General features: G+C 42.8%; 1 protein-coding gene across 1 annotated transcript in view; it reads left to right on the plus strand.

Moving 5' to 3' along the window:
• Positions 1 to 6,808: 6,808 nt before the first annotated feature.
• The window catches only part of Sgf29 (SAGA complex associated factor 29), a 31,335-nt gene continuing 14,947 nt past the window's right edge, over positions 6,809 to 23,196 (plus strand). The window contains exon 1 of the mRNA XM_028764282.1: positions 6,809 to 6,979. The gene's annotated coding sequence lies outside the window, so the exon portion shown is untranslated. The remainder of the gene's footprint in view (positions 6,980 to 23,196) is intronic.

Here is a 23,196-nt window from a genome sequence, read left to right on the forward strand (position 1 = left end):
TCTCTGCTTTCTCTCTTCTCTTCTCTATCTCCTGAATAAACCCCCCTCATGGAAAAAAAAAAAAAAAAAGATAGGGTCTTGCTATGTGGCCTTGGCTGGTCTAGAACTGTCTGCCTCTGCCATCTAAGTTAAGGGACTTAAGTATGTGCCCCTACTCCTGGCCTTAAAATTTTATCACGTATGACATTTATTTATAAATGTGTATATGTACATGCGTGAGGGCATGCACGCATGCATGTGTGCTGTGACTTGAGGGTGGAGCTCAGAGGACACCTTGGAGGAGTTGCTCTTCTCTCGCCACCATATGGGTTCTAGAGATCGAATCTCACAGTCAGACTTAGTGACTTTATCTGCTGCACTGTCTTGCTATTCCTCAGACTCTCAGCGCAGACTTCCTTGTGTTGGAATTAGAGGCATGCACCACACCAAGCTAAAGACAATAGAAAAACTCTGCAGTTGCATCTGCAGAGGCCAATGGACTCAAAGGATATGGAAAGTAGACGAATTGTGTTCTACATCCAGCAGGGCTGGGTGCCCGACAATGTGTTTTTTTTGCAGGCACTTGGTGGGTTGACTGGTGGGTTGACTGCAAGGTTGGAGGGAAATGGGGGTGCTAAGGAGAACCTCCAGGCTCTGGCTCTGAAGAGTGTGTCAAGTGAGAGGCAATGAAATGAAAACCGAGGATAGGCTGATATGTTGCGCTGGTTTTGTTTTGTTTTAGGACAGGATCTCTATCATCCTGGCTGAACTGGGGTTTGCTATGTAGATAGGCTGACCTCAAACTCACAGAGATCCTTCTGCTTTTGCCTTGCAGGTTCTGGGACTAAAGACATGCACTACAATGTCCAGCTAATAAGTTTGTTTGTTTGTTTGTTTGCTTTGAGACATGTGAGGAGGAAAACTATAATCACACACACTGCTTCCTCCCTCTTCTTTGACCTCCCTCCTCTAAACTGGCCTTTAACTCTTGGGTCCAAATGATCCTCCTGCCTCTTCCTCAGAAGTAGCTGGGACTACCGATGTAAACAATAAGAATTAACTAAAACAATAATAAAAAACAAACAAATAACCCCTCATTAACATATATAGAAAATCAGGAATTAAAGGTACAAGGGACCTGCCAGACAGCTGCCTCACCCCAAATCAGTACTTCAGATAGCAGCCCCTCCCTGGCTTTTGGAGTTCCTTTTATTGGGGATGGGTTACGGTTGATAGAAAACAGCTGCTATATAATTATTAATTAGCAACTAGATAATTAGCAGTTAGATAATTGGCTGTTAGCACTGGACAGAGAATGGGGGCACCAGGGCTCAAGGCTGCCTGTGGGGTAAATAAGTGTGACAGGAAACAGCTGTCGGGATAAGTGGCTGCTAGAAAGAGGCAATAAAAATAAGAGCAAGAGCCGGGCGGTGGTGGCGCACGCCTTTAATCCCAGCACTTGGGAGGCAGAGGCAGGCGGATTTCTGAGTTCGAGGGCAGCCTGGTCTACAGAGTTCCAGGACAGCCAGGACTACACAGAGAAACCCTGTCTCAAAAAAAAAAAAAACAAAACCAAAAAAAAAAAAAAAGGTCTTCCTTCTCACAGAGTGAGGAAACGGGAACTTGTTCTTGTAAGGTATGGAGACACAATGACAATGTATAACAATGTGGCTCCTGGTTTGTCTCACACTGGCTTTAAAGTCCCAGAGATCCCCTGCCTCTGGAGTGAAGGGTTAATGACTCTAGCAATCAACTCTGTTTCTTAACCCAGGTTCTTGTGAACCTGCTCCTGCTGCTGTGACTTCCCCAATTGCAGCTACTAGCTAATGGCTTAAAAGCTTCAGGGGAGCTGAGAAATTTTTGACCCAAAAGTTGACCAGCTGATACCATCTGCAGGAAGTTCGGAGCCAGTAAACAGGAAGGTTAACATTGACTTAGAGACTTTAGGGGGAAATCTGCATATTAAATCTTGTACAAAAATTTCTGAAACTCCCAAGTCCCCTGTGCTTCTGTGCAGTCTCCACCCCCAAGTCAGGCCGCCGCCTCCACTGTTCTAATTAAAGACAGTGTGCGTCTTTGAAGGCAGGTCTCTACGCTATTCACATCAACTTGGTCAGTCCCGATCACACACTAAAACCCAAATAAAACTTTCTTCCTTGCATCGCCTTTTTTTTTTTTTTTTTTTTTTTTTTTGGTTTTTCGAGACAGGGTTTCTCTGTGTAGCCCTGACTGTCCTGGAACTCACTCTGTAGACCAGGCTGGCCTCGAACTCAGAAATCTGCCTGCCTTTGCCTCCCAAGTGCTGGGATTAAAGGCATGCGCCACCACTGCCTGGTGTTGCATCACTTTTTAAAGGACATTTTAAATCACAGCACCAGGAAAAGTAACAAAACCCACAATTATGAACCCTAAATGTCTCAGGATGAGCATCTATGTCCATATTTGACATTCAGGAGAGATAGTTGCTTCGACCCGGGCAAATGGAAAATTTGTAGCAGGGCATGGTACCCTAGGTTTGGTATCCCAGCACCTAGAAGGCAGAGGCAGGGGAATCGCCTGTGTAAGGCCCAACTGCTTCAAGCAACAAAACAGGGTGGTGGCAGAAACATGCAAGCCTCTATGAGTTCAAGGCCAGCCTGGTGTACAGATCAAGGTCCAGGCCAATCAAGACTACATAGTGAAATCTTGTTTCAAAACAAAATACAAACAAATAACAAGCAAGGTTGTTGGGATACACAGTATAAAGGAGTGCCTCTGAATATTCACTTGTTGATTTTGTACCTACAGAGAGCTAAATGCTGGCAGGTTCTTGGTATTGTTACTTCCATGGCCCATCACAGGCCTCATGTTTTATAAATATTCATTCTTCCTCGATAGCTACGGGCAATCTAGAATTTAATCTGATTGCCTGTAATAAAGAGCTGATGTTAGGCCAATAGCTGGCAGGAAGTGGAGGGTGAAACTTCTGAGAGAGAACAAGAGAGGGGGATGGGGAGAGGGAGGGAGACAGACAGAGGCAGGGGGAGAGACAGACAGGCGCTGGGAAAAGAACTGAGAATCGGGAGGTACACAAAGGTAAATGGACAGACCAGAGCAGAACAGAGAGGTAGAGCTAGCCAGGCAGCAGGACACAGTTCCATGATTAGTAGCGTTAAACTACATGGCAGACTGGAAGACTGGCTTAGCTAAAAGGTTTAAGCTTTAAAATATTAAAAAGCCTCTGTATCATTACTTATACCACTGGATACCAAGGATAGCCTGGTCTGCAGAATAAGTTCCAGGACAGCCAAGACTACTCAGAGAAACCCTGTCTTGATGCCCCACTGCCACTTGCACAACCACCACCTCCAACAACAACAACAAAGAAATGTAAGCTTGATGCTGAACAGATGGCTCAGCAGTTAAGAGCACTTGTTGCTTTTGCAGAGGACCACAGTTTAGTTCCCAGCACCCACCTGGTGGCCTGGAGCCATCTGTAACTCTAGTTCTAGAGGATCTGATGCCTTCTCCTGGCCTCTTTGAGTACTAGGCATATATATGGAGTACATATATGCAGGCAAACCAGTCATATACATAAAATACAGATACTTTTTAAAAGAATGGAAAGTAGTTCTCTTTTTTTTTTTTTGAGACAGGGTTTCTCTGTGTAGCCCTGGCTGTCCTGGAACTCACTCTGTAGACCAGGCTGGCCTCGAACTCAGAAATCCGCCTGCCTCTGCCTCCAAGTGCTGGGATTAAAGTCGTGCACCACCACCGCCCGGCCGGAAGGTAGTTCTCTTATTTGTGTTTTTATTTTTTTTTAGGTTCATTTTATGAGTATGAGTATTTTGCCTGCAGGTATGTATGTATATGCACTGCAGCAGAAGACAGCAGATTCCCTGGAATTGGCTCTAAGGATGACTGTGAGTCATCATTGGTTGTGGGAATGGAACCCAGGTCCACCACAAGAAGAAGGGCTCATCTTGTAGTTAAGCTTCTCTGAGCCTTGGTTTTTGAGCAGAGTCTTGTTATGTAACCATAGGTAACCTAAAACTCATCATGTATACCAGGTAAGCCTTGATGCTCTGCCTCTGCCCCAGTACTAGGACTATAACAGGGCCCCAGACCTTAGCACAACTGACTTCATGATGAAAGTGACATTCAGGCTGTAAAACTCAGCAGGTAGACAACATCACCTAGCAAAAGTGAAACCAAAGGCCTAATCCATCAAAGTCCATAGTTGTGGGAAAGTCTCTCAATATCCTAACCTTTCTCTTTGGCTTCCATTGTTCTGCTTCTCACTAACTGTTCTTGTTAACTGAAGTATGTCAACTCGGACCATGTTTTTTGTGCTTAAAAGCTCACCCTGAGAAAGGCTCAGGGCTACACTGGAATACTAAGCACCTAAGGTAGTTGCTGGCCAGCTAATAAAGACTTTCTGTTGGCTTATACCCATTTCTAAGTAGTCTTCTCTGACGAATGTCTCTCCAAGAGGATTACAGGATTATAGGAGTGCACTACCATGCCTAGTGTTCTAGTTTGATTTTTTTTTTTTGAGACAGTGTTTCTCTGTGTGGTCTTGGCTGTCCTAGAATTCCTTCTGTAGACTGAGCTGGTCTTGAAGTCACAGAGATCTGCCTATCTTTGTCTCCCAAGTGCTGGGACCACAGGCATGCACTGCCACTGCATGAATAAGTTTGATTATTGATGCTATGATAAAACATTTTAACCAAAAGCAACTTAGAGGAAGAAAAGGTTCACTTGGCCTTTGAAGTGACAGCCCATCAAGGAGCACTGTTGGAGCAGGTACTCAGTCAGGATATCTAAGCAGAAAATATGGAGGACTGCTGCTTGCTAGTTTGCTCACTGGCCCAAGTTTAGCTGTTGCCTCCTTTCTTTCTTTTCTTTTCTTTTCTTTTCTTTTCTTTTCTTTTCTTTTTTCTTTTTGGAGGGGGTGTTTCAAGACAGGGTTTCTCTGTGTAATAGCATTGGCTGTCCTGGACTCACTTTGTAGACCAGGCTGGCTTCAAACTCATAGAAATCCACCTCCTTCCTGAGTGCTCGAATCAAAGACACGTGCCACCATGACTGGCTTCTTTCTTTCCAGGCTAGTTTCACTGGCTAGTCTGGAACTTCCTATTTAGTACAGGCTAGCTTCGAACTCATAGACATCTACCTGTCTCTGTCTTTCAAATGCTGTTAATTAGCTTTCCTATAGAGTCAAAGATCACCTTCCCAGAGAATGATGTTACCTACAGTGGGCTGGGCCCTCCTTCATGAATTAACATGGTAACGTGGTAATGCACTCCAATAATCCTATAATCCATTAGACAGTTCCCCACAGGTCAGGTCTGTCTGGGAAACTCCTCAGTGAAGACTGCATTGTCTCAGTAGCTCTAGGCCCTGTCAAGTTCATTGTTAAAATTAACCAGGACACCTGACTAGACATACAGATTCAATGAAAGAAAAGTATTTTTTCAAACTTTAAAAATTATGCCGGGCGGTGGTGATGCACGCCTTTAATCCCAGCACTTGGGAGGCAGAGGCAGGCGGATTTCTGAGTTCGAGGCCAGCCTGGTCTACCAAGTGAGTTCCAGGACAGCCAGGGGATACACAGAGAAACCCTGTCTCGGAAAACCAAAAAAAAAAAAAAAACTTTAAAAATTATGTCTCTATGTGTGGGTATGTGCATGTGAGTGCAGGTGCCAGAGGAAGGCAGAAGCATCAGTACCCTCAGGGCTGGAATTGCAGACTGTTATGAGCCACCCAGTGTGGGCATTGGGGACTGAACTTGGGCTCTTTGCAAAAGCAGTACGTGTTTTTAATTGTTCTGCATCTCCCCAGCTTCATTTTTTAAAAAAATTATTAGTCTGGGTGCTACAATAGTTACAGTGTTAAAAGTTTAAGGTTTCCTAATAGAAAAATCCTGATAGCTTGTTGTTACCAGGCACCATGCTATGTACTGGGAATGTCTAATGATCTTGACCTTATAGCATTTGTAACTCTATCAGAGAATAACAGTATGTAATTATAGACTTCAAAAGATTTTCAAAAATATTTTTGTTCTATGTATAGGTGTATGTATATGTATGTGCACCTGTGCAGTGCCCTCGGAGGCCAGAAGAGGGCATCAGATCCCCTGGAGCTGGGGTTACAGGCAGTCTGAGCCGGCTGATGTGAGTGCTGGTATTCTAATTCTGGTCCTCATGATTGAGCAGCAAGTGCTTTTAACCACCAAACCATATTGACTTTTTAGGTGTTATGTATGAAATATTACGATAGAAAGTTGGGGTGGGAGCAGTCCCTAGGAATTAAGACCAGGACCCTGCAAAGCAAGTATCCTACCACTGCACTAACTGCCCAACCCACAGGTAGGCATCCAAAGAATACCTTTGTAGCTAAATGTATGCATGTCCACATCTTTTATTTGCTGGGAAAATTCTGTAAAATATGAGTTCTAAACCTAAAACTGCTTACTTGGAATTTAAAAATAATTTTAGCTAAATTGTAAATCCACAGTAAATTTTAGCTTAATGTACAGAGTTCTTATATGCTTTGGGGGCCCTCCTTCCCGATCCCCAACAATCCGATGTGTTTTTGTTTTCTTCTGGTGCTTAGTATCCGATCCCATCACCTCCCTCATGCTAGGCGAGGCTTCTCACATGCTTTTCTGTTCGTTTGATTTATATGAAAAATTTCCAGGAAGTATGCAAAGACACAAAAAAAGAAACAAGAACTCTGATCTATTAAATCATGATTAAATACATCAAGGTACAGGTGTCGAAGTAAGAACTACGTTTCCCAGGGTGCAATGCAGCACGTCACAGAGAACTACCCGGCATGCGCAGAGGAGTCCTCCGCGCTCGACCGCGCTCATAAGAGAAACAGCGTGTGTGGTTCTTGACGTGCCGCGAACCTTCGAACGCAAGTGCGAAACTACCCTGTGAGGAAACGTTCCAGTGATTCGCCTGTTCCCGCCATCGCAGTTACCAGCGCGACGTGCTGTTTCTTTCTGGCCTCGGTAGGTGGGACGGGACCATGGCAAGGTACTCCACGCAACGCGGGAACGAAAGGCCAGCGTTCCTGCCCGGCGCCCGGCTCGCTGAGGCGGCTTCTGAGGAGACGCGCACGCGCCCTGGACGGGGAAGGGGGCGGGGCTGTGGGAGCCGGCGCCCTGGGGCGTGCGCGTGCGCCCGACATCTCTGGAGAAGTGGGAAGCCGCTGGAGCTGGCTAGTCTAGGTGCGGGCACTCGATGAGGTCTTCGGTCTGAGAGTGGGTCCCAAACATCAGCACATTTTACTACTTTCTCAAAAGCTTACATTTGAAAGGGACTCGCTCTGTAGCCCAGCCTGGCCTTGAGATCGCAGTCCTCCTGCCCCAGCCCCAAGTGCTGACAGACTGCACATGCCCTAAAGGTGTCCATTTTGACAACAGTAACTTCATCCACTCTCCAGTTCACTCATCTGTGGGCTGACGCGTGTATCCTAGAACGTCTGTGTCTACACATTAGCACCTTCCCCTGCCTGTCAATGTTCAGCCTTTTCCAGGGAGGCTTTGTCTCATGCTGATTCACAGAAACAGCTCTTATCAAAGCCACCTTACCTTCTGGATTCCCAAGTTCAGTGATAAAGGCTTGGTAGCATCTTTAATTGCCTCGGTTCTCTCTCATCTAAAGAACTCTTGCTTCCATTTCTTTATCTTTAACGGTTGTACCATCCAAATACATAAACCCTTCTTCATCTTTTCTTTCTTTCTGTTCACTCCCTGGGCATTGCCTATTTCACACTTTAAATATAAATAAAATTTATTTTGGTGCTCTCAAATTTCTATCTTTTAAAAGTATTTAGTGTGTGTGTGGGCAGGCATGTTCATCCCATGGCACTTGTGTGGAGGTCAGTGGACAGCTTTGGTTGGTTCTCACCTTCCTCCATCATGTAGGCTTCTAGGATGGAACTCAAGTTATCAGGCTTGGCACAAGCACTTGAATCTGCTGAGCTATCTCACTGGCCCTCAAACTTATATCTTGTAGCTCAGTATTCTGTTGTGGTGTTAGAATCCACCAGGAAACACCAAATCTTAGACTCAATTCAAATTTAGATTAAATGAATTTTTTTATTTATTATGTTTAGGCAGTAGGCAGTAATAGGCAGAAGGATGGCAGCTTTAGAGCCAAACAGCATGTCTGTGGAGGGATCTCAAAGGAAGAAAGGGTTTATATAGGTGGATATCAAAGGTGTCCATTACAATTATCTGTGAAATCCATAGCTGGGCAAGACAGTTGTTTTTCTCCCCTCAGTTGTTTCTCCTTCCCATTGTACAGTAATAAAACATCACTTCATCCCAGTCCCACAGATAAGCAAGTTTACAAAAGCAGAAAGCAGGAACACAATTATCTTATTCTTATCTTTCCTGCAGGGCAAAGGTAAAAAGGCCCTTAAGGGTTGACTGCCTGGTACCGTAAGTTTCTTTAGCTATCACAGGGGAGTTATGTGTACATCATTACTCAAGTCTGAGCGCTCTGCGACAGGGTCACTAACTGACTGGGATAGAGCAGGTACTAATATAGTACCATGAGGTCAGGGCTGGCTGTCACAGCCCCACAGTTCTACCTTGAATTCAAGATGGATTTTTATGTTTATTTAGGTTTATGTATTTTTATTATTTAAAAGTATTTTACAGATATATGGAGACTGAGGTCTCATTATGTAGCTCTAGGTGTCCTTAAACTCATTCCACAGTGGCCTGGAACTCAAAGAGATCTGCTTGCCTCTGCCTGCCCAGTGCTAAGATTAACATCATGGGCCACTATGCCTGGCAACATTTTCTTTCTTTCTTTTTTTTTTAAGATTTATTTATTGCATATATGTGAGTACACTGTAGCTGTCTTCAGACACACCAGGGCATCGGATCCCATTACAGATGGTTGTGAGCCACCATGTGGTTGCTGGGAATTGAACTCAGAACCTCTGGAAGAGCAGTCAGTGCTCTTAACCACTGAGCCATCTCTCCAGCCCACCATTTTGTTTTCTAAAGATATATTTTTTTTTTATTTGTATGAGCGCTTGGCTTGATTTTTTTTCTTTTGAAAGATTTATTTATTTTATGTGTATGAGTATGTTGTCTCTATCTTCAGACACACCAGAAGAGGGCATCAGATCCCATTACAGATGGTTGTGAGCCACCATGTGGTTGCTGGGAACTGAACTCAAAACCTCTGGAATAGCAGCCAGTGCTCTTAACTGCTGAGCCATCTCTCCAGCCCTGCTTGATGTATGTTTATGCATCACATGCAGAGGCCAGAAGAGGTAGTTACTGGATCTCCTGGAGGCGGAACAGAGGGTTGTTAGCAATCATGTAGGTGTTAGGAATCAAATCTAGGTCCTCTAGAGGAATAGCCGCTTGCTCTTGACTACTGAGCCGTTTCTTTAGCTTATGATCATCACCACCATCATCATTTTGAGATAGAATTTCACTCTGTAGTCCAGACTGAATTTGAACTCATGGTGATCCTCCCGTCTCCGTCTCATGAATACTGCAGATTTTATATCCAGCTCTGGTATTACATCTCCTTTTGAATGCCTGATAGACATTTAAAATGTGGCCCAAACGGAAATCTTTAGTTTGATCCTCACATTCCCATGCTCTCACTAGTGCTCAGAACGTGGAGTTATTTGTGGTGTTCCCCAGCTCTTCTCCATCAGTGTGCTAGAACCTGGTCTTAAGGCTTTGGAGCATCACTTCCCAGTGCCTAATTGTGAGTGCTTGGTAGATTTGTTTTTTTGCTTGAGAATTTGTTTTTGTTCTGAAATTCTTGTTTCTGTTCAGGTTTACTCATTTATGTATTGTACTAGTTTCCTTTCTGCTGCTGTGATAAAAACCTCTGTGATAAAATCAACCTGAAAGAGAAAGGCTTTGTTCAGCTCACCACTCTGGATTGTAGTCTGTCATTGGGGAAAGCCAAGGAGAGAACTTGAAGCAGCTAGTTACAGCTGTAGTCAAGAGCAGGGAGAAGTGCATGCACGGTGCCTGTCAGAGGCCAAACCTACTCTATCTTGGGACTGGCCTCCATCTTAAAAAAAAAAAAAAAAAGAAGAAGAAGAAGAAAAGAAAGAAAGAAGAAAGCCCTGAGAACTTGACCTATAGCAGAACCCAAGCTGCACCCACATACCAGGAAGGACCCCATGGCATGTCTTTGGCCAGATTTACTCCCTAGCTACTTCCTAGCAACAGTTAATCAAAGATTAGTCTGATTGTTTCAGATGTTCAGATGTTTGTGGTTGTAAATGGTCTTGTTTCAGAGCACCCATCTGTCAGCTTATAGTCATTCTATTAGATGCTTGTCAAACTGGACACCCTCTCTATCACCCCTCATTTGCTTCTATTTTCCTATAAAAACTCGTCCTGCTGAAGGTTTGAGGCTGCTCTGCCTTTCCTTCCAGTCCTGCTGTGTCAGGGTTGGGTTGGAGGTGAGCCCGAGTCCAAGCTTGTAATAAAGAGACTTTAATGCTAATACATTGAAAAAAGCTCCTTGGTGGTCTTTTAGGGTTCACGAATGCTTCCTGGCACAACACCTGTTTGTGTTCAACCCCCTCTCTCTATTACATAGTAGTCTAGGACCTAACCCAGGGAACAGTGCCACTAAGAATGTGTGGTTTTCCCATCCCAGTTAACATAATGGAGATGATTTCCCACAGGCCAACTTGATTTAGACATTGAGAATCTTCCCAGGTGATTTTTTTCTTCTTGCCAATCTGACACACAAATCGTATCACTATTCAACTCTAACTTTTTTTTTCTTGCTCACTCACAAAGATCTCGTATTAATATCAGCATCTCAATATCAAACATATTGGAAACTAAAACTAGGAGTCCAAGTTTTTGTTTGTTTGTTTTTCTGAGACAGAGTTTCTCTGTGTAGCCCTGGTTGTCCTGGAACTCATTCTGTAGACCAGACTGCCCTTGAAGTCAGAGATCTGCCTGCCTCTGCCTCCCAAGTGCTGGGATTAAAGCGTGCGCCACCACTGCCAGCTTTCCCAGGTGATTTAGATGTCTAGTTGAAACTAGCCATCACATGCCTTTATCTGCTTCAGTGCTTTCCACCCTAAGGATAAATAGATTGAACGTGTGCATCACATGATGCTGGGAGTGTAAGCACTGTAAGCAATGCACTGTGAGGTGTTTTATCCTAAAACAGGACACAGTGCTCTTACACAGCCTAGGTTATTAGTCTGCTACACACCAAGCCCACATGATATAGCCTGCCACTCCATATGGAGCATGTTACTATAGCAAATGCTGTATAGGTGGTTTTCACAAAATGAAAAGTATTTGTATTTACGCAGAAACAGTTCAATAAAATACTAGGTGAAAGCCAGTGAAAAGGCTCAGAGGGTAAAGGAAGTTGTCAGTAAGCCTAACAGCCTGAGTTTGACCCCTGTAGTAAGAAGAGAACCAGTAAACACTGTGGCACATGTGCTCCTGTACTCAATAAATGTTCAATAAGAAATAATGAGGTGATGAAAGTGTTTTGAGTTTATAATCTCATTATCTTTTTAAGTGTTATAATCTCATGGGACCACCGGGCAGTGGTGGCGCACACCTTTAATCCCAGCACTCGGGAGGCAGAGGCAGGCGGATTTCTGAGTTCGAGGCCAGCCTGGTCTACAGAGTGAGTTCTAGGACAGCCAGGGCTATACAGAGAAACCCTGTCTTAAAAAACTGAATATATATATAAAATAATCTCATGGGGCCACTGTCATGTTCAGTCTGTTTTTTTTTTTGTTTTTTTTTTTTTGCTGATGTGGCATTCTTTGACATATGACTATATTTATTTAATATCTGTCCATTCTGCATTGTTTTTCTTTCACTACTGCATATCCTTTATGTCTTAGATAATTGATAAATGCTACTGAATGGAATTTTGAAGTGGTGTAATTTCATGTAGGTAGACATGGACATGGAGGAGCTGAGAGTTCTACATCTTGATCTGCAGGCAGCAGAAAGGGACTATGTGTCTCACGGAACGTGGCCTGAGCATATATATAATTAAATGCCAGTCTCCACAGTGATAAACTTCCTCCAACAAGGTCACAGGTCCTAACAGTGCCACTTCCTATGGTGCATGGGGATAGGGGAGTAGATAGTCTCTTACAGAAGATATTAGTATTTACCTTACCATGGAGACAGAGGAGACATTGAGTAGCTCAGCTTCGAACCTGTTTTAATGTTCTAAGCTGAAAGACTGCTCTAGGGGGTGTTCAGGACTCAGCTCCATTCTGCAATCTGATTTGACAGTAGTATGTGCCAAGGCCTGTGCAGAACAGAAAGATGACTAGAGTAGCAGCCTGTATCCTCCAGGCTTGTCATCTAATGGGAGAGCTGTTAGTGAAACAGTTCGTCATATGCATGAGTGACAGATGCAAGAACAGAAGTTTACTGTGAAGGCTGAGGCTGGAGAAATGTGAGTTCAGTACCAGCCTGGTCTGCACAGTGAAGTCCTGCCTCTAAAAGCAATAAAATAACTCTGCATGGTGGCACACACCTTTAATCCCAGCACTGTGGAGGCAGAAGCAGGTGAATCTCTGTGAGTTCTAGGTCTAAAGTTCCAGGGCAGTCAGAGTTTCATACTAAGACTATGTCTCAAAACAAAAATAAAAACATAAAACAAGAATAAAGTTTAAATGCAGGGTTTAGGCACTTTCTAGAAGTTTTGATTGGCCATAGCCTTGGGGTAAATGGAGCATGTGACTGACTATATTTTCCTAACTGACCTAGAACTTGCTTTGTAAACCAGGCTGGCCTCAAATACACAGAGACCTGCCTGCTTCTTTCTCCAGAGTGCTGGAGTTAAAGGCACACCATGCCTCGCACAACTAGACATTTTTCTCTCTCAAGATTTATTTATGTGTATGAGTGTTTTACTTTATATATATATATGTATGTATGTATGTATGTATGTATGTATGCATGCATGCATGCATGCATAACGTGTGTTTTGTGCCCTTGGAGGCCAGTAGAGGATATCTGATCTCTCGCAACTGAGTTATAGTTGTAAGCTGTCATATGGATACTGGAACTGAACCCAGTTCCTCTGCAAGAGTGGCTGTGGTGGTTTGAATAGATATGGCCTGCATAAACTCATATGTTTGAAAGCTTGGCCATAGGGAGTGGCACTGTTAGGACCTGTGACCTTGTTGGAGGAAGTGTATCACTGTGGAGACTGGCATTGAATTACAAACATGCTCAGGCCACGTTCAGTGAGACACATAGTCCCTTTCTGCTGCCTGCAGATCAAGATGTAGAACTCTCAGCTCCTCTGTGACCATGTCTACCTGCATGCTGCCATGCTTCCCACCATGAAGATTATGGACTGAACCTCTGAAACTGTAAGCCAGCCCCAGTTAAATTTTTCCTTTATAAGAGTTGCTGTGGACATGGTGTCCCTTCACAGCAATAAAACCCTACCTAAGACAGCAGGAAATGTTCTTAACTGCTGAACCATCTTTCCAGCCCCATAACTAGACTTTTGAGACTTTTTGAAATTTGAATTTTGGAGATAGTCAGATTCAGGCAAGGTCTTGCTATTTGATAGCCCCAGTTAGCCCTGAAGTCAAGTTACTTCTGTCCCTGCCTCCTACGTGTGGGATTATAGGTGTGCCATCATGACTGTTAATATTTTTTTTTTTTTTGTAACAGAGTCTCACTTTGCCACTTTGTAGCTTTAGACCAGGCTGACCTTGAACTCACTGAGACCTGCCTAGAGTGCAGGGATTAAAGGTGTGCACCACTACTCCAGGCTCTCTCTTTAATTTTCCTGGTACATATTCTTTATGTGAAAATGAATGATCTGGTGGTGTTAAAAATGTTAAAGGGGCTGGGGAGGTGGCTCAGCAGTTAAGAACACTTGTTCTTGCCAAGGACTCGGGGTTCTGTTCCCAGCACTCATGTGGCAGCTAAAAACTGTCTCTAATTCCAATTCTAGGGAATATGACTCCTCTTCTGATCTCCAAAGGTGCATGTGGTACATACACTCAGGCACATATATAGTTAAATATTAAAAATAGAGTTGTGCATTGTAGTTCATACCTTTAATCCCAGCACTCAGGAGGCAGAGGCAGGCATATCTCTGAGGCTAGCCTGGTCTACAGAGTGAGATCCAGGACAGCTAAATGCTCCACTGCTGCACTACTTCTCTGGCCCTCGTTGCTTTGATTTGCAAGTCCCTAATGGCTAATGATAATGGAATAATCTATTCATTTGATTAGTGATCACTTATATTACCTTTGTCTGGCAAACTGCCCTTTCTCCCTTTCTGAGTTCAGTTATTTCTCTTTTTATTACTGAACTGTGTTCTTGGAAGCACATGTCTTAAATATGTAGGAAGTACAATTTCTTTTTCCTCCAAACTGAGTCTTGGAGACATGACTTCAACAAGGTCTGCAAGGTAAGCTGTTTTTACAACACAATTTTTTGTTTATACAAGGCCTGTGTCATTATCTGAGTCCTTACACTACACAAAAAAACAAAATAAAACAAAACAGTGGTGAAGATACCATATCAGACTAGGATGACAATAGCAAAAAGACAGTAGTGTATGTTGGCATAGATGCAGACATTCTAGAATCTCATTGCTGTTAGTAAAATGGCACACCCACTGTGAAAATAACCAGGCTGTTCTTCTGAAGGCTAGACACAAGTAATCCAATAATTCCATTCCTGAGAATAGACTTGAAAAATGAAAATATACATCAATATAAAAGCTTGTGTAAGCTGCATCATGTGGTGCATGGCATAATACTGGCTCCTCTATGGCTGAGGTATTTGGATTACATCAGCCCAAAGCTTTAAGGGGCTCGTTAAGATATAAAGATCTTATCTTAAAAAGCATGGGTATAGTTTCACACAGTTATAATCCCAGCACTTGGTAGGCTGAGGCAGAATTGTGAGTTTAAGTCTATTCTGGCTTCCTAGCGTGGCAGGTGTTGGGGGGGGGGCTCCCCTTAGGCCTTGTCTCCTTGAAGGAATGAGCTCAATGTGGTGTCCTTACTTGAGCAAATCAACACATCTCCTGGCACATTGTATGCAGCTATTGATCTAGCAAATGCTTTTTTCTCTGCATCTGGTCATAATGACCACCAGAAGCAATTTGCTTTCAGTTGGCAAGCCAGCAATATACTTTTATAGTTTTACCTCGGGGATGTATTAACTCTCCAGCCCTGTGTTGTTATAGTGCCAAAAATCAGGAGCTAACACCAAGATGTTGCAAGGTAAAATTCTATTTTTACGACCAGGCCAAACTTAGTTCTCCTTGGTAGGTGAGCAAGTGATTAAAAATTGGAATTTTGCAGTTATTTTTATGATCATGGGAAAGTTACCTGTTATGGGTTTATGGTCAGACAGTTAGCATACCATGAAACATTATGATCAGTCAATTCTCAGAACAATGGAAACAATTTATTTTTTTTTATTTTTATTTTTTTTGGTTTTTCGAGACAGGGTTTCTCTGTATAGCCCGGGCTGTCCTGGAACTCACTCTGTAGACCAGGCTGGCCTCGAACTCAGAAATCCGCCTGCCTCTGCCTCCCGAGTGCTGGGATTAAAGGCGTGCGCCACCACCGCCCGGCCTGGAAACAATTTATAATGTGTAATTTACAAGAGTATTGAGAAAGAACAACAGCAACCAAAAAAAAAAAAAGTTGACCTCTAGCTAAGGATATGATCAAAGTCTAACATTGTTTTTAACTAAAAACCGAAGTCAGCTGTCCCTTAACAGTATCATAACTTAGAAGAGATCTTGATTTTCTGTCTCTCCATAAAATATTACATTAGCTCAAAATATCGATGACATGCTGCTTGGACGAAGTAAGCAGGAAGTAGCAACTACTTTGAACTTGTTGGTAACCCATATATGCATCAGAGGATAAGAAGTGAGTGCAACCAAAATTCAAGGGGCTGCTACCTCAGTGAAATTCTTAGGCGTCTGTGGGAGGCAAAGGATAAGTTGTTGCGCCTGGCCCCTCCTACCAACAGATGTAGCAGTCTTTGCTACTTTGTGAGGTCTTCTTTTTCCCATCCTTTGTCCTCCCCATCCCCAGGAAAATTCCTGAATCTAATTTCTTTCCTTTTGTTTCTTCTTTGGCTACTTTTGACCACAGCTATTAACAAACTGCAAACACCTCTATAAAGGACTAACAACCACTCGACCTCCCCTGTTGGGGGCCTCGAATTTATCTACCCTCTGAAAAGTTCCCAGAATTCCAAATGTCACACAATGGCAGAAACTATCTGCAGCTGGCAAAACCATGCTTCTGCCAAAGTATAAGGTAAATGATAGCCAGCTGCTACAGTCAGTTCAGAGAAGTATCCATGTCCCCATGCCTGGGGATAAAACAAAAACACATTTTTATAGTATTTCTCTGTTTTTTTGTTGTTGTTGTTTTTAAAGAAACCAAAATTTCAGAATTCTCACTACATTTCCCCCCTTTGTGTTTTAAGCCATTAATTGTGTTGTGTGTAGTGGGAATTAATTATAAACAGACATTTTCAGTTAAGCACTTTTCAGGTCAGTGGCCAAGACTTTCAGGAGACTCCTGCTGCTCTCTAATCTTTATCAGTTTTGATGGAATCCACAGCTTTTCATTTCTTATGGTCATATAAGTAAATTTGTGTCCCCAATGCAAATTTTTCACTGGCTTCCATTCTGATGTTAACACATCTTTATAGAGTTCAATATGTGGCCAAGTCTAGAGCTTCTGCTGCCTGCAGTAGTGTGCATTGAATCTCCAATGCTAAGTGAAGATTTTTCAGTCTGCATGTTGCTCCTTGGCTGAAATGGCTGGGGATTTTTGCTTCAGGGCCCTGAGCCAGGCCTCCAAGGCCATTGCCCAACATTAAGAAATTACTTTGAATATCTGTTTTGGCTCTCTTTGTTCCTGAACCCAATGGCAGCCTTTGCTGAATACATACCCCAGAAAGCCTTTCTTTTTGAGATTTAGGAAAACTTGCCCTTAGAAATGGCTTATTTGCTTTTCCAATGCAAAGTACTGTATTTCTCTTTGTTAATGCACCAGGTACTTTGAGATCTGAGGCTTTTGGTTTGGTCACAGTCACTTAAATCTCTTTATAAGTGACCGTATTTCCAGCAATTGAAACAATTTTGATATTGGAGACCTTTACCTTTAGCTATAGCTTGACCTATTAGCATGGTACACATTAGAACCAGTTTTGGTTATATCCCTTATCCACAGGCACTGCTCACACCTTTGGGTTTTGTTTTGTTTTTTTCGAGACAGGGTTTCTCTGTATAGCCCTGGCTGTCCTGGAACTCGCTCTGTAGACCAGGCTGACCTCGAACTCAGAAATCTGCCTGCCTCTGTCTCCCGAGTGCTGGGATTAAAGGCATGCGCCACCACTGCCCAGCTACTGCTCACACCTTTAATGGTCTAATAAGCTGTATTCGGATTTTCAGACATTTTTACTCTCAGTATTTGGATTTCAGACTCTATCAACTGCTTTGCTTCAGGGTCTGATAGGACTTTGTTTACAGCTGAGTCTAATCTTTGGGGGGCTGGGGGGAATCAGTAAAGCCTTCACCAGAGTCTTATATAATCTTTGTAAACAAGGTGGAATTTTTCCTGGGTTCCTCAACTTTGTTTCCAGCTCTTAAAGCCACAAAGTGATATTGTTCTATAGTAGCATCATCAGTTGAATCTGTTCTTATATATCAAGAGTACTGCCCTTCACCTAGCAACTGGTCTTTTACTATATTCATTTCCCTCACTCTATTTTGCTGTTCAATATTTGTGCCTTCTTCCCTCTACTATGTTAACCATTGGACTGGCCTCTAGTAGAGCTGTTATAATCCCTTCCAGTCTTGGGGAATAATTCTATTTTGAGTAGTCCAGTTATTTAGAATTTGTTTCACATAAGGCAAGTACATCTCGTGAAATCATGGCCTTTTTAAAATACCTTAGATATTATCATTTCTACCGGACACCATTCTCTCTTGTCATAATCTTGTTCCACACCATTACCAAGCATATGTCATACTACTCCTGGAGAAGCTAATGGTGCTCTCGTAACTCCAGGATGCCCCCTTTCTAATTCTGGCTTCATGGTTGGTTTAAAATTAATCCTTTCTTTTGAAATGAGCTGTTTCATCAGACTGTCCCCTTGTTCTTTCAGCTTTTCTCTGGGCCAATCAGTTTCTTTCTCTCTCTTCTCCTGTGAAAAACAACCGCTCTCTTGCTCAATCATCAGGAGCTTCCATCTCCACCCACAACCTCTCTGGTTGTACAGCCAACACTGCAACCCTTTCAGAAAAGAGAGAGTAGAGTGACCCCTTTTGTTTTCCCATTTCAGCCATTTTCTTATTTCTCAGGCCCCTCCATTTCCACCCAAAATTTTCCCAACTGCTCAGCTATTCTTCCAATTTTTTTTAAACAAAATGTACAAAGAAGAAAAGAAAAAAACAAAATCCTCTCTGGGAGTAATGTGAGGGATATCCCAGTGGTAGCTGCCACAATAAATTTTTTGCTGGCCTCTTGAAAAAAAAAATTTCATTCCTTCGTTCCTTTCCATTCCTCTATGATATTTGAAATTAAATTTCCCATTTTTATCCTTAACTTTTGAGCTCCATTTTGGGCACCACTAATAGCTGGTGTTTGCTACTTTGTGGGTTCTTTTTACCACCCTTTATCCCCCTAAGTTTTACCCCCTAATACTAGATAGGAGAGAAATAAGGATAGAGAAGAGATAGGCATTGAATCTTTTTTTTTTTTTTTTTTGGTTTTTCGAGACAGGGTTTCTCTGTGTAGTCCTGGCTGTCCTGGAACTCACCCTGTAGACCAGGCTGGCCTTGAACTCAGAAATCCGCCTGCCTCTGCCTCCCAAGTGCTGGGAGTAAAGGCGTGCGACACCACCACCTGGCTTTCTCTTTTTTTTTTTAAAAAAAAAACCTTTTGTTTCTTCTTTAATCATGGCTACTAACAAACCACAGCCAATTTCCCTAAAGGATCAACAACCACCCAGCCTACCTATCAGGGGTCTAGCATTATATACTCTCTGAAAACCTCCCAGAATTTTAAACATCACACAATTGAAGAAGCTATTTGCAGCTGGCAACACTATGCCTCTGCTAGAGCATAGGCAAATCATAGACAGCTGTTGTGGACATTCCAAAGCAGCCTCACATGCCCACACTTGGGATTAAAATGGAAACACATTCTTATAATATTTCTGTTTTTAAAGAAACCAAAATTTGGTGGCGCACGCCTTTACTCCCAGCACTTGGGAGTCAGAGGCTGTCGGATTTCTGAGTTCGAGGCCAGCCTGGTCTACGGAGTGAGTTCCAGGACAGCCAGGGCTACACAGAGAAACCCTGTCTCCAAAACAACAACAACAACAACAAAAAAGAAACCAGGGTTTCAGAATTCTTAAATGTCACTACACACAGAGACAGTACTTTCCTCATTTAGACCTGTTACTTCGGCCCATGTACCAAATGACTCAGAAAGACGCTTGTTTTGAGTGGGGCCTGGAACATTCAATCAAAAGACAGTTTAAGCAGAAGTTTACTTAGCAAAGCAGAACTTAGTAAACTAAATACTCCATCCTTTTTTTTTTTGATTTTGATTTTGAGACAGGATATCTCTGTGAATTGAGACTAACCTCAAATTCCAGATCTTCCTGCATTAGCCTCCTAAGTAGCTGAGATTACAGATAGACATACTGGGGTTACAGACAGACATACTGGGCTCTTCGTGTGATTTTTTTTTTTTTAATTTGTTTTTTTTTTTTTTTGGGAGACTTTTTTTTTTTTTAAGGGGGTAATGCTCTTATTTGTTGGCCATTTATATAACCATGGATTAGAATTTTTTCTTCTGTTTTGTTATTTGAGCAGGGTCTCATTGCCACGCAATTAGACATTACTTTTAAACATGGGTGCTTATACAAACTAACTTGGCTAGCCTCCCTAGTGCCAGGATTGAAGGTGTACACCAGTATTCTAGCTAGCTAGATTGATTGATTTATATTTATTTAATTACAAGGTCTGGCTAGAGCCCTGAACTTGCAGTCTTCCTGGTTGATCCTTTATGTACTGAGATTGCAAGTGTGTGTTCCGGTTGAATGTCTCCATAAAAGCCCACATCTTAAAGGCTTGGTTTTCAGTGTCTCGGTAGGGGGTGGACCCATTAGGAAGTAGGGCCTATAATGTACATTGGTCAGTTGTCATGAGCTGTTGAGCTTACTGAGAGGCTGGCTCTAGAGTTGGGGACCCTTCATTTCAGACCCAAGCATGTTTGTCTCATTGCCCTCTAAGTTCCCTTGTCTGGAGATGGGCTGGCCTCTCTAACCCTGTGACAGGAAGAGAACAGAGCAGCTAGAAGGCAACCCATTTCCTACAGAGGCTACTGTTGTTTATCCCATCATCTATAACTGCCTGCAGTGGGAACCATGAGCAGCCATGGGAAGCTCATTCATGAGCTCAATCAGGAATTCCAGCCAACTGCCTCAGCTTGCCCAGTCAGTTTCTGGTATTTGTAAGCACCTTGTGTTTGCTCTCTTAATTGGACACCTTCAGTTGTGCCTTCTGAGTGTTTTGAGAATGAATACATTTGATGATGTTTGCTGCTTGCTGCTTCTACCTGCTATTTATTCTTTTATTTTTGCTTACCACATACTTCATAAGCTCACTCATTTAAACATGAAAGTGTGTTTGACAAAAATCACCTCCAGACTGTATAGAACAGGGCTAGGGAAGTAAATTAGGTCATTCAGGAAGAAAGAACCAAGGCACAGTTGGAAAGAGTATTTGGACCTTAGCTCCTTCCACCGTTTCTGTTCCTGACTGACATGAGGTGAGCAGACCTCCTGTGTCATGTGTTCCCCGCCATGATGTATTATGCTGTCTCAAGTGCAGAGCAAAACACTCAAGTGACCATGACTGAAATTCTGAAGTTGGATCAAAATAAACTTTTTTGCCTTATAAGTTAATTATATTGAGCAGTTTTTCACAGTGATGGAAAGCTGTATATCTTTCAGAAATTTTATTTTCCTATCATTTGTTTTTTTGTTGTTGTTGTTGTTAGTTTTATTCAGATACCAATCTAAATCCATTCTTCTGTATTCTGATTTTTAGTCCCTTGTTGCAGGATATTTGATCACACTGTGAACTCCAAGATCCTGTTCTTACTCAAAAAACCTGTACTAAAAAAACCTTTAGTACACACCTTTAATCCCAATGAAAGTAAAATTAGTTTGTAGAAGGAAGTGCCATGTTTGAAAGTGATGTCTAGCCGGGCGGTGGTGTCACACGCCTTTAATCCCAGCACTTGGGAGGCAGAGACAGGCGGATTTCTGAGTTCGAGGCCAGCCTGGTCTACAGAGTGAGTTCCAGGACAGCCTGGGCTACGTAGAGAAACCCTGTCTCCAAAAACCTAAAAAAAAAAAAGAGAGAGAGAGAGAGAAAGAGAACACAGAGAGAGGGGGGAAAAAGGAGGGAGGAAGCATTATTCCTGGGAGAGTTTTATAGACACAGGTTAAAAAAAGAAGCTAGACACAGGTGAAGACAGAACAAACCAGAAAATGAGAAGGAGCCAGAAGATTAGAAAAGATTATTAGAGTTAGTTTGAGGTCAAAGCAAAGCAATTCAGTAAGAAACTGAGAGAAGCCAGTTTGAATAGTTAGCCTGGAGAGGAATTTGGGCCAGAACAGCTGAATTGAAGCAACCAGCCAGAGTTTGGAAAGAGCTAGAAAGGGTGAGTTTACTCAGTAAGTCTCAGAATATTGTAGGCCTAGATTACATTGTGCGGAGGTTAGAAGCTTCCAGGACTGGGCCTGGGTTAACAGGCAGTAAGCTTTGGAGACAATTGCATCAGGAGACTAAAAGTTAATTTTATTGTCTCTAGCATCACTTGTTTTCTCCTCATTGAGTTATCATTTCATTCTTTGTTGAAAATCAGCCATGGATGTGAAGATTAATTTTATTTTACTTTTATTTACTTTATGTGCATGGCTACCTTGTCTGCAGGTATGTTCGTATGTGTGTCTGGTGCTCAAGGACGTCAGAGAGGTCATGGGATCTCCTGAGATTGGAGTTACAGACAGTTGTGAGCTGCCATGTGGGTGCTGAGAATTGAATTAGGGTTCCCTTCAAGAACAGCCAGTGCTCTTAACTGCTGAGCCATCTTCCCAGCTCCAACATCAATTTTTGGTCTCTGTTCTTTTTCATCAGTCTAGATGTTTTTCCCTGGTGCTGCCATGCCATCTTGATAGCCCTTGTGGCAGGGGTGCTGGTAAGGCACCCCCAAGGGTGTGAGTTAGGGAGAGCTGGCCTCAAAACTTGTCTGCCATGAAGTGATGGAGGTGTCATTTGAGTATCTGGGCTTTTTTGGTTTTGTTTTTTGTTTTTGTATTTTTTGTTGTTGACTTGACACATGCTACAGTCATCCGAGAAGGAAACTCAATTGAGAAAATACCTCTGTAATACTGGCCTGTAGAAACCTGTGGAGTATTAGTGACTGATGTAGGGGGCCTACCCCCTTGTAGGACTGCCAGCCTCAGGCAGATAGCCCTGGGATGCATAAGGAAGCAGGCTTAGCAAGCCTTGGGAATCAATCCAATAAGCTTTACTCCTCCAGGGCCTCTGCTTTAGTTCCTGATTCTAGGTTCCTGCCTTAAGTTCCTGGCCTGACTTTCCTTCATCATGGACTGTAAGCTGAAATATTCTTTTTCTTACCTAAGTTGCTTTTGATGAGGGGATTTTTATCACAGCAATAGAAACCCTAACTAAGTAAATTGGTATCAGAAGTAGAATATTGCTCTAATAGACCCTAACTATATTGTCTTGGGGAGGATTGTGGGAGGACGTTGGAACTTGGAGCAGGAAAAGCTGTTGAGTACTTAGAGCGTAGTAGGCTGTTCTGTGGAGCTTGAAGAGTTCTGGAGAAATGCAGATGATGGGGGCCTGGCTTTAATGTTTGAGAGCCCCTCAAAGGTATTCAGGACAGCCTGTGTAATACATTTGAGTTAAGAATCTATGGTGTCTGGTCAGCTGGTGCTGAAGATTCCAGCAGCATCCAGGCAGACATGAGCTGGAGGAGCCAAAAGTTCTACCTCTTGATCCAAAGGCAGACAGAAAAAGACTGGCTTACAAGCAGCTAAGAGGAAGATCTCAAAGCCCACCCCGAAAGTGACACACTTTCTCCAACAAGGCCACACCTCCTAATAGTGCCACT

This window comes from Grammomys surdaster, unplaced genomic scaffold, assembly GCF_004785775.1.
Source record: "Grammomys surdaster isolate TR1022 unplaced genomic scaffold, NIH_TR_1.0 142, whole genome shotgun sequence".
NCBI lineage: Eukaryota > Metazoa > Chordata > Mammalia > Rodentia > Muridae > Grammomys > Grammomys surdaster.